The sequence below is a fragment of the Bombina bombina genome, chromosome 2 (genome assembly GCF_027579735.1).
Source record: "Bombina bombina isolate aBomBom1 chromosome 2, aBomBom1.pri, whole genome shotgun sequence".
NCBI classification, from domain to species: Eukaryota; Metazoa; Chordata; class Amphibia; order Anura; family Bombinatoridae; genus Bombina; species Bombina bombina.
The window spans coordinates 745,833,445-745,851,344 of record NC_069500.1 but is presented as its reverse complement, the minus strand read 5'-3'; positions in this window follow the sequence as shown (position 1 = coordinate 745,851,344).

The following is a 17,900-nucleotide window of genomic DNA, read 5'->3' as shown; positions in this document are numbered from 1 at the left end:
ATGTCACACTGTTGTCAGTTTGCCGTGGCACACCTGAGGATCTCTCACGGCACACTGGTTGAAAAACACTGCCCTAGACTACTGGTTTTAAAACCTGTCCACAGGCCTCCCTAACAAGCCAAATTTTAAGGATATCTGAACTAGAGCACAGGTGAAATAATCAGCCGATTAGTAAGCATGGTTATTTACCTGCTCTCATCCAAGGTAATCCAGAAAATCTGGCTTGTTGGGGAGGCCTGGGGACAGGTTTGAAAACCACTGCCCTAGATCAAAATAAATGGCAACTGATATTAAAGGGACTGTTAACAAGGATTATTTTTTAGGGAATAGGGTTTTTAATCTCAGTTTCTTGCTGCAAGTCTTTTAATTTACGTTAAAGATTTTGATCACAGTAGAAACTTTTCAAAAAGTAAATTAAAACATTTGCAGCAAGAAAATTAGATTAAAATCACTAATTACCTAAAAATATTTACTGTATTTTTAAATGCATGCTAAATAAAACACCCTAACAGCTCACTTGCATATGAATAATACTTTTGCAATTTAGGGCCAAATTAAACAAGCAAGGGTTACATTATTAACCCTTCAGCATCTACATAGCAGGACATAGTCATTCTAAACTGCACAAATACTGTAACCCACAGCAAGAACAACACAAAATATTAACCCCTGCCAGGCTTCTGATCAGCATCAAAGCAATTCATAAAATACAACTCCCACCCTTCTAGTACTGCTACACCCTTATATTAGAAAGTCACACACAGATGCAGTTTGTTTGCTAATGTCTGTATATTACAAAAATTATTGTTTTCAAACAGAAAAATAAATATGCACATTTTAATTGTATTTGGGTTATCCCTTTAACATTTAAATCTAGTTGTGTTTGTATGTTCTGCGTAATGCAGTAGCAGGTGACTTACTAATGCTACTAAACAAATCATTATTGTATAATTATGTTACACAAGTGCATACCTCCCAATATTTCAAAATTCAAAAGAGGGACACCCCCCCCCCCCCGGGGCAAAAATTTGAAATGTGGTGGGGCAGGAGCAAGGGCGGGGCCTAAAAAAATCATAAGACCAAAGTAATATAAATAAAATTCTAAATACAGTCAAATCTTTTAATACTCTTAGGGAGCAAATCAAACACAAGCTCAAACCACTGGTATAGTTATGTGAGCTCTGTATTTAATTAGCCTTTGCAGAGACAGTGCTAAATATTTTTATCTTAATTGGACATTTAATAAAAGATTATTTAAAACTGCTCTCTGCTTTCCTCATTAATATTCTAGATTATGGCTTTTAAAGTTAGCAAAAATGCACAGTAACACACTACATAGCATACACTTACACATGCAGATACACACACACTACATAGCATACACTTATACATGCAGATACACACACACACTACATTGCATACACTTACATATGCACACATACACAAACACTACATACCATACACTTACATATGCAGACACACATACTACACAGCATACACTTACACATGTACTTTATAGGCAGATACACACACACTACATAGTATACACTTACACATGCTGATACATACACACTACATAGTATACACTTACACATGCAGATACAAACACACTACATAGCATACACTTACATATGCACATACACACACACTACATAGCATACACTTACACATGCACATAAAAACACACTAATAGCATACACTTACACATGTACATACAAACACACTACATAGCATACACTTACATATGCACATACACACACACTACATAGCATACACTTACATATGCACATACACACACTACATAGCATACACTTACACATGCACATACACACACACACTACATAGCATACACTTACACATGCACATACACACACACTACATAGCATACACTTATACAGGCAGATACACACAAACTACATTGCATACACTTACACATGCAGATACACACACACTACATAGCATACACTTATACAGGCAGATACACACACTACATAGCATACACTTACACATGCAGATAAACACACACACTACATGGCATACACTTATACAGGCAGATACACACACTACATTGCATAAACATACACAAACACTACATACCATACACTTACATATGCAGACACACATACTACACAGCATACACTTACACATGTACTTTATAGGCAGATACACACACACTACATAGTATATACTTACACATGCTGATACATACACACTACATAGTATACACTTACACATGCAGATACAAACACACTACATAGCATACACTTACATATGCACATACACACACACTACATAGCATACACTTACACGTGCACATAAGAACACACTAATAGCATACACTTACACATGCACATACAAACACACTACATAGCATACACTTACATATGCACATACACACACACTACATAGCATACACTTACATATGCACATACACACACTACATAGCATACACTTACACATGCACATACACACACACACTACATAGCATACACTTACACATGCACATACACACACACTACATAGCATACACTTATACAGGCAGATACACACAAACTACATTGCATACACTTACACATGCAGATACACACACACTACATAGCATACACTTATACAGGCAGATACACACACTACATAGCATACACTTACACATGCAGATACACACACACACACTACATGGCATACACTTATACAGGCAAATACACACACACTACATTGCATACACTTACACAGGCAGACACACACTACATATCATACACTTATACAGGCAGATACACACAGACTACATAGCATACATTTATACGTACAGATACACACACACACTGCATAGCATACACTTACACATACAGATACACACACACTACATAGCATACACTTATACTTGCAGATATACACACACACTACATAGTATACACTTAGAAATGCAGATACACACACTTCATAGCTTACATTTATACATGCAGACACACACACTACATAGCATACACTTATACATGCAGATACACACACACACGTATACATACAGATACACACACACACTACACAGCTTATACTTATACATGCAGATACACACACTTATAGATACAGATAGACACACACACTTCATCATATATGGGTATCTGTAATTCATTGTATAGGGTCCTTGGGTAAGCAAGCACATTAGCTGGCAGTCCGAGCCTGTCACTGTTTGTTACCATGGTGTTAGCACTGTTCATCGAATGAAACTGAAGGCATGCTAGTATTATCACCAGGGGTTAGACGTCATCACTACCAGAGGTTAGAGGTCACCATTACCTGAGGTCAAAGGGTATACAGCCTTTCTACTCCTGCTTAACCCACACACCATTAATTTTGCACAAGGAATCTAACAGGTATATAACCGTGGGAGAGAAAAGCCAGCTGCTTCTGAGTATGTGCCCAATAGAATAAAAAATAAAAATAAAAAAAATAATAATATATATATATATTTTTTAAATGCATGGGGCAACCCGGGACAGACCCCTAAAATCGGGACTGTCCCGCAAAAATTGGGACAGTTGGGGGGTATGCATTTGTGTAGAGCTATTGAGATTTGTTTATATATCTAATCTAAAGGCTGATCTAACTGTAAAAAACTGTCAAAATACACTGAGAGAAGAGGCAGTTCAATGGTTTAGAAATTAGCATATGAGCCCACATAGATTTAGGTTTCAACAAAGAATACCAATTGAACAAAGCAAATTTGATGATAACAGTAAAAGGGAAAGTTATTTAAAAGTGCATGTTCTATCTAGTTTTGACTAGACTGTACCTTTAAGTATGCATTGCATGCATGCTCACAGTAAAAGTTCTCACAAAAGGCACAGTAAATGATAATTTTTGGTAATAGGTTTACCTACCTTAGTTTAGTAGATGTCATTTTTGTTTATTAATCTCATTTTCTTGCTGCATGTGTTTTCATTTCTTTTTTTTTCACTTCTTGAAAGCTTCTCCTGTGATGCCGAATAAAATCTTTAACCTTCCCATTTCAGCTGTCTCTTCAGATGTGTGCATATAGGAACTTTTGGCTGCAAATAGAAGCATTAGTATGTTGCTCCGGGGCACTAAGATAACAGCAGCTGTCCCTTTAATAACCAATTTTTCAATAATTAAAGGGGCAGATAACAACAAAAAATGTTGGTGGAAATGATTATTTCATTAATATTAAAAAGATTTGTTTCCTTCATGAATCCTCACCTTTTTAATATATTTCATGAGAATTTGAATTGAAAGCTGACTCCTGTACTATCCCTCTGTGAGGACCTTTATGCAAAGCCTGTCACTGAAGGCTATTTATATACCCCTTAAGTGTGTGCCCTGCTCTTTTGCTACCTGTTTATGAGTATTATGACTGCGCATACACAGCACTCATCACTTTACGTAGAACAGCAAGCAATAGTAGCGATTGTGCAGATCCGGATTTCTTTTTCACCAACAACTCACATGCGTTGCCCGTTACAAGAGACTGAGCATTTTGAATAGGAGATTTCTGAACCACGAGAGCGAGGCCACAGCTTATACATATTGATTCAGCTTATTAAATGTACTGCAGCTATTTGTCAGAGCCAGGAGTTCAAATTATATGGGGTGGTGGTGAGGAGAAGCATTGAACATTAGGTAGGAGCGACTTGCAGATACTAAAGTTGATTACCAGTGTAATATTTGATTTGGACTTTGCAGTATTGATTTTTCCCCACAAAAAAGTGTTTTTTTATTTATTTTTTTAAATACACTTTAACTCAGTACTTATTATAATGTATTACTGTGTAAACGCAGACAAGGGGGGGTAGTTATCAAGCCGTCAACCTCAAATACGCTGGAATTCCGCAGCGTATTTGTGGCGAGGCTGATTCGCCTTAGTTATCAAAGGCTAGAGACCGGCAAAAGTAGAATTTTGTGACGTAAGCTTCGATCCGCCGGACTCAGTCTGACACAGATCGATTCTTACGTCACTCCAGATATTCCGAACACAAGTGCGGCACAATCTGACTACTTTTGCTAGTTATCAAAAAACTAGCAGGTACGCTCGGCGCTTTTCCGGCCCAGCATACCTGGTTTTCAATCCACCGCACTGGAGGCGGCGGATCCCATAGGAATCAATGGGAGTCTGACCATAGCGAAAGTACATGTTCGCTGCTGCCAGACATCCCATTGATTTCTATGGGAGATGTCTGCACCTAAAACCCTAACATGTACCCCGAGTCTAAACACCCCTAAACTGCCCCCCTACACCGCCGCAACTAAATAAAGTTATTACCCCCTAAACCGCCGCTCCCGGAGCCCACCGCAAGCTACTCTATACATATTAACCCCTAAACCGCCGCTCCCTGACCCCGCCGCAACTATAATATATGTATTAACCCCTAAACCGCTGCTCCCAGACCCCGCCGCCACCTACATGATACCTATTAACCCCTATCCTGCCCCCCCTATACCGCCGCCCTCTATAATAAAGTTATTAACCCCTATCCTGCTGATCCCGCACCTCGCCACAACTAAATAAATAGTTTAACCCCTAAACCGCCGCTCCAGGACCCCGCCACAACCTATATTAAACTTATTAACCCCTAATCTGCCCCCCTACACCTATAATACATTTATTAACCCCTATCCTGCCCCCCCCTACACCGCCGCCACTGTAATAAAATTATTAACCCCTAAACCTAAGTCTAACACTAACCCTAAAACCCCCCTAACTTAAATATTAATTAAATAAATCTAAATAATATTTCTCTTATTAACTAACGGCTAGATTTAGAGTTCTGCGGCCAAAGGGGTAAGTTAGGGATCATATACGAGGTGAAATTACCACACTCCAGGAAGATCTAAATCAATTCTTGACACATAAAGATTACAATAAGTTTGATGATATCCTCCAGGGGACTGTCACTTCTGTTAAAGAGGACATTGATGCCCTAAAATTTAAAAAATTTGATAGGGATCTGTTGGACTATAAGAATAATTTGGTGTATCTTTGGTCTAGTTACAAGAAAAAATCTAGGAAATTTAATAAGAAAAATCAAAAATCACGTGCTAAACAGGTTTCCTTTTCAGATACAGATGCATCCTCAACAGAAGATGATACTCCAAAATCTACCCTATTCCCTGAGGCACGAGACCAACAACAAAACAGACACAATGATCCAGGTAATGGTAACATTATAATTGATAATACAAATAGACAGGAGATTACTCAAACACATGTTGCAGACATCTCAGACAGATCTGGTCAGGAGTTTATTAGTACCATTAGACCAACCTTTGATTTAGTTCTAGATGATAGAGAAGGAACTGATATTTCAACAGGATTAGATCATTCAAGCCAAGTTGTCTCTACACAATCTACTACACAGGTTTTTCCCAAGGAACAGAGAACAAAAGGCATAGGTCTAGAAAAAGAAAGAGAAGGGGCAAGCGTATCAACGCAGAAAGACAGAAAATACCCGGTAAGAGTGAACCGTCAGAAAAACAAGTACAAAGTCACACAGTAATCAATGTCTCTTCATATGAGTTAACAGATGAACAAAAACAAGTTCTCCAGCTAGGTTTAGGCTTTGTACCTGCTGAAGACTTTAATCTCTTTGATACAATTATAGATGTCAATAGATTCATACGTAAAATGACATTAAAAAAGTTTTTCGCACAGCAAACCTTGTTGCCCTCTAATACTTCTCACCATGTATCTAACTCTGTTCCCATGGAAATTTCTCCAATAGATGTATCATTCGATGAAGTACATGACTACATGTCCCTTTTGGAATTGGAATTAGAGTCCAGCAGAGTGAACTTGGGAGTTACAAGTACACATGTAGGTTTCAGACCACCTTCAGTCTTCTATCCCACTAAACATAGGGGTAATGTTTTGGAGTTTTTCCATAAGAAGATAGAAGCGGATCTGAATAACCTACATGATAGTCTGAATACCTCTTCGAGGTTTCAAAACTTGTCTTTATCACAAAAGAAAGCTCTCAAGTCCCTGCAGGCGAATTCCAACATTGTTATTAAACAAGCGGACAAGGGTGGGAATGTGGTAGTGCTTAACAGAGGTGATTATATTGAGGAGGCTTATCGCCAGCTCAATGATACTAATGTCTATATGAAATTGGGAAAAAACCCTACCTTTGAATACCAGAGACTTGTGTACGACATATTGGATGATGGGAGAGAAGCGGGATTTTTTGATAGTGACACACAAGATTATCTATATGTAAAAGATCCTATTGTCCCAATTTTTCACCACCTTCCAAAAGTGCACAAGTCTCTGGAATCTATCAAGGGCAGGCCCATTGTTTCGGGCATTGGCTCTCTTTTGGAGAGATTATCAGCCTGGATAGACAGCATCCTTCAACCCTTAGTTCAACTTATCCCAAGCTTTTTAAAAGATACTAAACATCTCTTGAATCTCTTGGATAAGGAAGTCTGGTCTCAGGATTATATATGGCTAACTGTGGATGTAGTGGGGCTGTATTCAGCCATTCCACACAGTTTAGGTTTACAATCTGTAAAATTTTTCCTAGACAGATTTAGTAATTATTCAACAGATTTCAAGAACTATGTAATGGATGTGATAGAGTTTTTACTCAATCACAATTATTTTCTGTTTGAAAATGAGTTTTTTCTCCAGAAACGTGGAACAGCTATGGGGGCGAAATTCGCCCCCTCCTATGCCAACCTGTTCATGGGTTGGTGGGAGCTGTTCCACGTTTATGGACAGGAAAACTCTTTTCGTCAATGTATCAGATTTTACAGGCGTTACATTGACGACTTGCTCTTTATCTGGGAAGGTACATTACAGGAAGTAGATGAGTTTGTTGCATCCCTCAATGTTAACAGATGCGGTCTAAGTTTCACATATACATGTGACTGTGCCAAGATTCCCTATCTTGATTTAACATTGATAGGTGATGTTTGTAGCAATACCGTCTCTACTGAACTGTACTCCAAACCCATCAAGTCCAATGCTCTGCTGCATGCAAAGAGCTTGCACCCCAAAAGCACTGGATTTGGTATGATAAAGGGTGAAATGATCAGGTTAAAACGCAATTGTTCTAACAATGATACTTTTTTGTCAGAAAGTACCATGTTAACACAGAAATTTCTTGAACGTGGGTACACAATGCCAGTGATAGATAAAGCTCTAACACAGGTACAAGCTTTGGATAGATCCTTTTTACTAAGGGACAGATTCAAATCTAGGCCAAATAGTCAAGCTAAACAAGAAGAAAAGATTATCTTCAGTACCAGGTACAGTAGGCAATATGATCAGATAATCAAGATTATTAAACAGAACTTGCCTATGCTTATGGGAGACGCTTCTTTAAACCCTATTATTAAAAGGGGTTTTCGCTTCGTCTCAAGACGCAATCAAACTTTGGGAAATTGTTTGTCACCCAGTATGATCCGTACTCAGACCAAGCAAGGCAATTGGCTGGCGACCCATGGTCACTTCAAATGTGGGAAAACCAACTGTAAAGCCTGTGGTCATGCTGAGGTCTCTAAACAATTCCAATCTTGCGTCACCCAAAGAATTTACAATTTGGAACATTTTTCAAATTGTAGGAACAAATATGTTGTTTATTTAGTCAGATGTCACACATGCAATCTTCAATATGTGGGTATGACTACAAGGGAAGCCTGTGAAAGGATCAGAGAACATCTTAATGATATCTCTAATATCTCTCCATGTTCAGCACTGGCAGAGCACTTTATAATCAAACATGACTGTAAAGTGAATACATTCAAGTGGCTTGTAATAGAACAAATTCGTCGCCCCCTAAGGGGGGGAAATTTGGATGAGATCCTCTCCAAGAGAGAAGCGTTTTGGATTTTTGTTCTGAGAACAAGAGTACCATTTGGCTTCAATATTGATTCAGACATTATAAATGTCTGGAAATAGGAACTTAAATCTACCCTGGTAATACAGATTTATCACAATACAATGTTAGAGCTAGGCTTATGGAACCACTCAATAGAGTGGATATCCTGGTAGGAAGAACTAAGAGGCATCCACGTTATCTGGACCCTGAGCACTCAGTTTATCCAGACGCTATGGACACCATAGGAGATAATTGAGTGTCTATAAGTGACTTACTTTATTATTATTATCACACTTTCTCTTCGGGGAGGGCTAGTGATTAGAGTGGGGTTCGTTACAATAGGGGTCACTAGGGGTACATACGTATCAAAACCTCTATATAAGCTCAATACTATAATGCATATAATATATGTTCGTGACCAATTACTGCTGAAAAACACTTGCTATGAGAATCTATGGTTTTTTGCAGCTCTCTCAAAGTGGTATAATACCTAGGATCTAGTGATCAAGTTTCTTGATGAAAAAGAGGTTTGATTTGGCAAAGGGATGATGGTTCAAGTGACAACTTTCATAGTTTAAAATGTCCTTAAATTTATGTGACAAAATATGTCAATAGTCCAGGAAACCTTCTCCCCAGTCAAATTCTATTTCTATTTTTATTCTCTTTTTTTCTTCTTTTCTCTTCTTTTGAGCACACTATTATAGGTTTATACGTTGAGAAATTCTAATAAAATTTAAATAAAAAATTAAACAATGGTAAAATTAATTAACATTGATTAAATATAACATTTGGTTCATGAAATTAAATTTTATATGTCTGAGCGATGTTTTTAGCAGGCACGTCTGTACATATACATTTTTCAGCAGCCATTATTATTACTATTATTATTATAATTATTGTATTGCATATTATTATCATTATTTTCTGTTGCACATAAACTTTTATTGATGATAATCTGTTTGTTTACAACATGCATTTTCTGTTATATGCATTTTTCCAGGGGTTAAATCCTAAGAGGGTGTTCTCTCAACCTTAATTAACTGATTGTTCTGTGCACCAATTAACCAATCAGCAATACCCTTAGGGTATATACATGCTTAGCAGAGTATAATGTACAGGTCACAGATGAAGGCGTGAGCCGAAACGCGTCTGACCACTTAGTCTACATGTAGTTTTTATGTCCTATTATTTTACTTTCTATGCTTGCTCACAATAAAGGTGCATTGGATTTCAAATTTCGCTTGAGACCCGCTTTCTTTGTATACATTCACCCTAACATGTACCCCGAGTCTAAACACCCCTAAACTGCCCCCCTACACCGCCGCAACTAAATAAAGTTATTACCCCCTAAACCGCCGCTCCCGGAGCCCACCGCAAGCTACTCTATACATATTAACCCCTAAACCGCCGCTCCCTGACCCCGCCGCAACTATAATATATGTATTAACCCCTAAACCGCTGCTCCCAGACCCCGCCGCCACCTACATGATACCTATTAACCCCTATCCTGCCCCCCCTATACCGCCGCCCTCTATAATAAAGTTATTAACCCCTATCCTGCTGATCCCGCACCTCGCCACAACTAAATAAATAGTTTAACCCCTAAACCGCCGCTCCAGGACCCCGCCACAACCTATATTAAACTTATTAACCCCTAATCTGCCCCCCTACACCTATAATACATTTATTAACCCCTATCCTGCCCCCCCCTACACCGCCGCCACTGTAATAAAATTATTAACCCCTAAACCTAAGTCTAACACTAACCCTAAAACCCCCCTAACTTAAATATTAATTAAATAAATCTAAATAATATTTCTCTTATTAACTAACGGCTAGATTTAGAGTTCTGCGGCCAAAGGGGTAAGTTAGCTATGCATGCTTTTTTTCCCCCGCACCTTTTAAATACCGCTGGTATTTAGAGTTCACAGAATGGCTGCGTTAGGCTCCAAAAAAGGGAGCGTAGAGCATATTTACCGCCACTGCAACTCTAAATACCAGCGTTGCTTACGGACGCGGCCAGCTTAAAAAACGTGCTCGTACACGATTCCCCCATAGAAAACAATGGGGCTGTTTGAGCTGAAAAAAAAAACTAACACCTGCAAAAAAGCAGCGTTCAGCTCCTAACGCAGCTACATTGTTTTCTATGGGGAAACACTTCCTACGTCTGCACCTAACACTCTAACATGTACCCCGAGTCTAAACACCCCTAACCTTACACTTATTAACCTCTAATCTGCCCCCCCTGCTATCGCTGACACCTGCATATTTTTTTAATCCCTAATCTGTCGCTTCGTACACCGCCGCTACCTACATTATACCTATGTACCCCTAATCTGCTGCCCCTAACACCGCCGACCCCTATATTATATTTATTAACCCCTAATCTGCCCCCCACAACGTCGCCTCCACCTACCTACACTTATTAACCCCTAATCTGCCGACCGAACCGCACAGCTACTATAATAAATGTATTAACCCCTAATCCGCCTCACTCCCGCCTCAATAACCCTATAATAAATAGTATTAACCCCTAATCTGCCCTCCCTAACATCGCCGACACCTAACATCAAACATTAACCCCTAATCTGCCGACCGGAGCTCACCGCTATTCTAATAAATTTTTTAACCCCTAAAGCTAAGTCTAACCCTAACACTAACACCCCCTAAGTTAAATATAATTATTATCTAACGAAATAAATTAACTCTTATTATATAAATTAATCCTATTTAAATCTAAATACTTACCTGTAAAATAAATCCTAATATAGCTACAATATAAATTATAATTATATTGTAGCTATTTTAGGATTAATATTTATTTTACAGGCAACTTTGTAATTATTTTAACCAGTTACAATAGCTAAAATAGTTAAAATAATTACAAAATGACCTGTAAAATAAATCCTAACCTAAGTTACAATTAAACCTAACACTACACTATCAATAAATTAATTAAATAAAATACCTACAATTATCTACAATTAAACCTAACACTACACTATCAATAAATTAATTAAATACAATACCTACAAATAACTACAATTAAATAAACTAACTAAAGTATCAGCCATTCTATTGGCTGATCGGAACAGCCAATAGAATGCGAGCTCAATCTGATTGGCTGATTGGATCAGCCAATCGGATTGAACTTGATTCTGATTGGCTGACTCCATCAGCCAATCAGAATTTTCCTACCTTAATTCCGATTGGCTGATAGAATCCTATCAGCCAATCGGAATTCGAGGGACGCCATCTTGGATGACGTCCCTTAAAGGAACCTTCATTCTTCAGTTGGACGTCGGAAGAAGAAGATGGATCCGCGCTGAAGGTCTTCAAGATGGAGCCGTTCCTCATCGGATGAAGATAGAAGATGCCGCTTGGATCAAGATGGTTGCCGGTCCGGATCTCCTCTTCTTCACAGATAGGATGAAGACTTTGGAGCCTCTTCTGGACCTCTTCAGCCGCCGCTTGATAGAAGATTTCAGCCGGATTATGGATCGCCAGCCCCCGCTTGGGCTTGGATGAAGATTTCGGAGCCTGGAGCGATCGGTGAACCTGGCATGGTGAAGATAAGGTAGGAAGATCTTCAGGGGCTTAGTGTTAGGTTTATTTAAGGGGGGTTTGGGTTAGATTAGGGGTATGTGGGTGGTGGGTTGTAATATTGGGGGGGTATTGTATGTTTTTATTTACAGGCAAAAGAGCTGAATTATTTGGGGCATGCCCTGCAAATGGCCCTTTTCAGGGCTGGTAAGGTAAAAGAGCTTTGAACTTTTTTAATTTAGAATAGGGTAGGGCATTTTTATATTTTGGGGGGCTTTGTTATTTTATTAGGGGGCTTAGAGTAGGTGTAATTAGTTTAAAATTGTTGTAATATTTTTCTAAAGTTTGTAAATATTTTTTTATTTTTTGTAACTTAGTTCTTTTTTATTTTTTGTACTTTAGTTAGTTTATTTAATTGTAGTTATTTGTAGGTATTGTATTTAATTAATTTATTGATAGTGTAGTGTTAGGTTTAATTGTAGATAATTGTAGGTATTTTATTTAATTAATTTATTGATAATGTAGTGTTAGGTTTAATTGTAACTTAGGTTAGGATTTATTTTACAGGTAATTTTGTAATTATTTAAACTATTTTAGCTATTGTACCTGGTTAAAATAATTACAAAGTTGCCTGTAAAATAAATATTAATCCTAAAATAGCTACAATATAATCATAATTTATATTGTAGCTATATTAGGATTTATTTTACAGGTAAGTATTTAGCTTTAAATAGGATTAATTTATATAAAAAGAGTTAATTTATTTCGTTAGATAATAATTATATTTAACTTAGGGGGGGGGTTAGGGTTAGGGTTAGACTTAGCTTTAGGGGTTAAAAAATTTATTAGAATAGCGGTGAGCTCCGGTCGGCAGATTAGGGGTTAATGTTTGAAGTTAGGTGTCGGCGATGTTAGGGAGGGCAGATTAGGGGTTAATACTATTTATTATAGGGTTATTGAGGTGGGAGTGAGGCGGATTAGGGGTTAATAACTTCATTATAGTAGCGGTGCGGTCCGCTCAGCAGATTAGGGGTTAATAAGTGTAAGTAGGTGGCGGCGACGTTGGGGGGGGCAGATTAGGGGTTAATAAATATAATATAGGTGTCGGCGGTATTAGGGGCAGCAGATTAGGGGTACATAGGGATAATTTAGCTGGCGGTGGTGTAAGGAGCGGCAGATTAGGGGTTAAAAAATTTAATAGAGTGGCGGGGATGTGGGGGGACCTCGGTTTAGGGGTACATAGGTAGTTTATGGGTGTTAGTGTACTTTAGAGCACAGTAGTTAAGAGCTTTATAAACCGGCGTTAGCCCAGAAAGCTCTTAACTACTGACTTTTTTCTGCGGCTGGAGTTTTTTCATTAGATTTCTAACGCTCACTTCAGCCACGACTCTAAATACCAGCGTTAGAAAGATCCCATTGAAAAGATAGGATACGCAAATGGCGTAGGGGGATCTGCGGTATGGAAAAGTTGCGGCTGTAAAGTGAGCGTTAGACCCTTTCCTGACTGACTCCAAATACCAGAGGGCGGTAAAAACCAGCGTTAGGAGCCTCTAACGCTGGTTTTAACGGCTACCGCCCAACTCTAAATCTAGCCGTTAGTTAATCCTATTTAAAAATAAATACTTACATTTAAAATAAACCCTAATATAGCTACAATATAAATAATAATTATATTGTAGCTATCTTAGGATTTATTTTTATTTTACAGGTAACTTTCAATTTATTTTAACTAGGTACAATAGCTATTAAATAGTTATTAACTATTTAATAGCTACCTAGCTAAAATAAAGAGAAATTTACCTGTAAAATAAAAACTAACCTAAGTTACAATTACACCTAACACTACACTATACTTAAATAAATTATTCCTATTTAAAACTAAATACTTACGTGTAAAATAAACCCTAAGATAGCTACAATGTAATTAATGATTACATTGTAGATATTTTAGGATTTATATTTATTTTACAGGTAACTTTGTATTTATTTTAGCTAGTTAGAATAGTTATTAAATAGTTATTAACTATTTAATAACTACCTAGCTAAAATAAATAAAAAATTACCTGTAAAATAAATCCTAACCTAAGTTACAATTAAAACTAACACTACACTATCAATAAATAAATTAAATAAATTAACTACAAATAACTACAATTAAATACAATTACATAAACTAACTAAAGTACAAAAAATAAAAAAAGCTAAGTTACAAAAAATAAAAAAAATAAGTTACAAACATTAAAAAAATTACAACAATTTTAAGATAATTACACCTAATCTAAGCCCCCTAATAAAATAACAAAGCCCCCTAAAATAAAAAAATGCCCTACCCTATTCTAAATTAAAAAAGTTAAAAAAGTTCTCTTTTACCTTACCAGCCCTTAAAAGGGCCTTTTGCGGGGCATGCCCCAAAGAAAACTGCTCTTTTGCCTGTAAAAGAAAAATACAACCCCCCCAACATTAAAACCCACCCCCCACATACCCCTAATCTAACCCAAACCCCCCTTAAATAAACCTAACACTACCCCCCTGAAGATCATCCTACCTTGAGTTGTCTTCAGCCAGCCGACCCACCGATGGAACCGAAGAGGAGATCCGGAGCGGCAGAAGTGATCCTCCAAGGGGCGCTGAAGAAGTCTTCCATCCGATGAAGTGATCCTCCAGGCGGCACTGAAAAAGTCTTCCATCCGGGCGATGTCATCTTCCAAGCGGCGCTGAAGAAGTCTTCCATCCGGGCGATGTCATCTTCCAATCGGGGTCTTCAATCTTCTTTCTTCAGCATCCATCTTTATCCCGCCGACGCGGAACATCCTTCTTTCCCGACGGACTACCAATGAATGAAGGCTCCTTTAAGGGACGTTATCCAAGATGGCGTTCCTTCAATTCCAATTGGCTGATAGGATTCTATCAGCCAATCGGAATTAAGGTAGGAAAAATCTGATTGGCTGATTGAATCAGCCAATCAGATTGAGCTTGCATTCTATTGGCTGATCTGAACAGCCAATAGAATGCGAGCTCAATCTGATTGGCTGATTGGATCAGCCAATCGGATTGAGCTTCAATCTGATTGGCTGATTCAATCAGCCAATCAGATTTTTCCTACCTTAATTCCGATTGGCTGATAGAATCTAACTAGCTACAAATCTGCATAATCCCCATTCCACTGTTTGAGCATGCACAGTTGCAGTGGTCTTAAATGAATTCAAGCAAAGGGAACCACGTCCATTGCTGCAACCATTAGTCCTATTACCTCCATGCACTGAGCTATGGAGGGTTGAGGAATGGATTGAAGAACTCAACAAGTGTTTAAAAGTTTTAACTTCCTGACCTCCGTCAGAAAGATCTTCATTTCTACCGAGTCTATTATTGTTCCCAGGAAGGGAACCCTTGTGAACGGGGACAGGGAACTCTTTTCTATGTTCACCTTCCACCCGTGAGACCTTAGAAAGGCTAGAACAATGTCCGTATGAGCCTTTGCTTTGTGAAAGGACGACGCTTGTATTAAGATGTTGTCTAGGTAAGGTGCTACTGCAATGCCCCTTGGCCTTAGCACCACTAGAAGGGACCCTAGCACCTTTGTGAAAATTCTGTGGGCAGTGCCCAATCCGAAGGGAAGAGCCACGAACTGGTAATGCTTGTCCAGAAAGGCGAACCTTAGGAACTGATGGTGATCTTTGTGGATAGGAATATGCAGGTACGCATCCTTTAAGTCCACAGTAGTCATATATTGACCCTCCTGGATCATTGGTAAAATTGTCCGAATGGTTTCCATTTTGAATGATGGAACTCTGAGGAATTTGTTTAGGATTTTTAAATCCAGAATTGGCCTGAAACTACAAACAGGTTTGAGTAAAAACCCAGTCCTTGTTCTGCTGTTGGAACTGGGTGTATCACTCCCATTTTTAAAAGGTCTTCTACGCAATGTAAGAATGCCCGTCTCTTTATCTGGTCTAAAGACAAGCGAGACATGTGGAACCTTCCCTTTGGAGGAAGGTCCTTGAATTCTAGAAGATACCCCTGAGAGACAATTTCTAGAGCCCAAGGGTCCGGAACATCTCTTGCCCAAGCCTGAGCAAAGAGATAAAGTCTGCCCCCCACTAGATCCGGTCCCGGATCGGGGGCTACCCCTTCATGCTGTCTTGGTAGCAGCAGCAGGCTTCTTGGCCTGTTTACCCTTGTTCCAGCCGTGCTATGGTTTCCATGCTGGTTTGGGCTGGGATGCGTTACCCTCTTGCCTAGTGGCTGTAGAGGTAGAAGCCGGTCCGTTCCTGAAATTGCGAAAGGAACGAAAATTAGACTTATTTTTAGCTTTGAAAGGTCTATCCTGTGGAAGGGCATGGCCCTTTCCCCCTGGTAATATCTGAAATAATTTCCTTCAACTCTGGCCCGAATAGGGTCTTACCCTTGAAAGGAATATTAAGCAATTTTGTTTTGGATGACACGTCCGCCGACCAAGATTTTAACCAAAGCACTCTGCGCACCACGATTGCAAAACCAGAATTTTTCACCGCTAATTTAGCTAACTGAAAAGCGGCATCTGTAATGAAAGAATTAGCCAACTTCAGGGCGTGAATTCTGTCCATGACTTCATCATAAGAAGTCTCCTTCTGGAGCGAGTTTTTTAATTCCTCAAACCAAAAAGCCGCTGCAGTGGTTACAGGAATAATGCAAGAAATTGGTTGAAGAAGAAAACCTTGTTGAACAAAAATTTTCAGAAGTAAACCTTCTAATTTTTTATCCATAGGATCTTTGAAAGCGCAACTGTCTTCTATTGGTATAGTCGTGCGCTTAGCTAGCATTGAAACTGCCCCCTCTACCTTGGGGACCGTCTGCCACGCGTCCCTTATGGGGTCAACAATTGGGAACATTTTCTTAAATATAGGAGGGGGAACAAAGGGTACACCTGGCTTCTCCCACTACTTATTCACTATATCCGCCACCCTCTTAGGTATCGGAAACGCATCAGTGTGTACAGGGACCTCTAAGAATTTATACATTTTACACAATTTTTCTGGGACCACCAAGGGGTCACAATCATCAAGTGTAGCTAGGACCTCCTTAAGTAGGGCACGGAGGTGTTCTAGCTTAAATTTAAATGCTATGGTATCAGGCTCTGCCTGCTGAGAAATTTTTCCTGTGTCAGAAATTTCTCCCTCAGACAGGCCCTCCCTCACCGCCAAGTCAGATTGATGTGAGGGCACTACAGATAAATTATCCTCTGCGTCTGCTTGCTCATTTTCTGTATTTAAAACTGAGCAATCACGCTTCCTTGGAAAAGCTGGCAGTTTGGATAAAAATGCTGCGAGAGAATTATCCATTACTGCTGCTAACTGCTGCATAGTAATAGCAATTGGAGCACTAGATGTACTGGGCATCGCTTGCGCGGGCATAGCTGGTGTTGACACAGAAGGAGGGGATAGCGAGCTATCCTCACTACCTTCAGCTAAAGAATCATCTTGGGCTACATCTTTAAGCGTGATTGTACGGTCCTTAAGCTGTTTGGACGCTATGGCACATTTCACACAT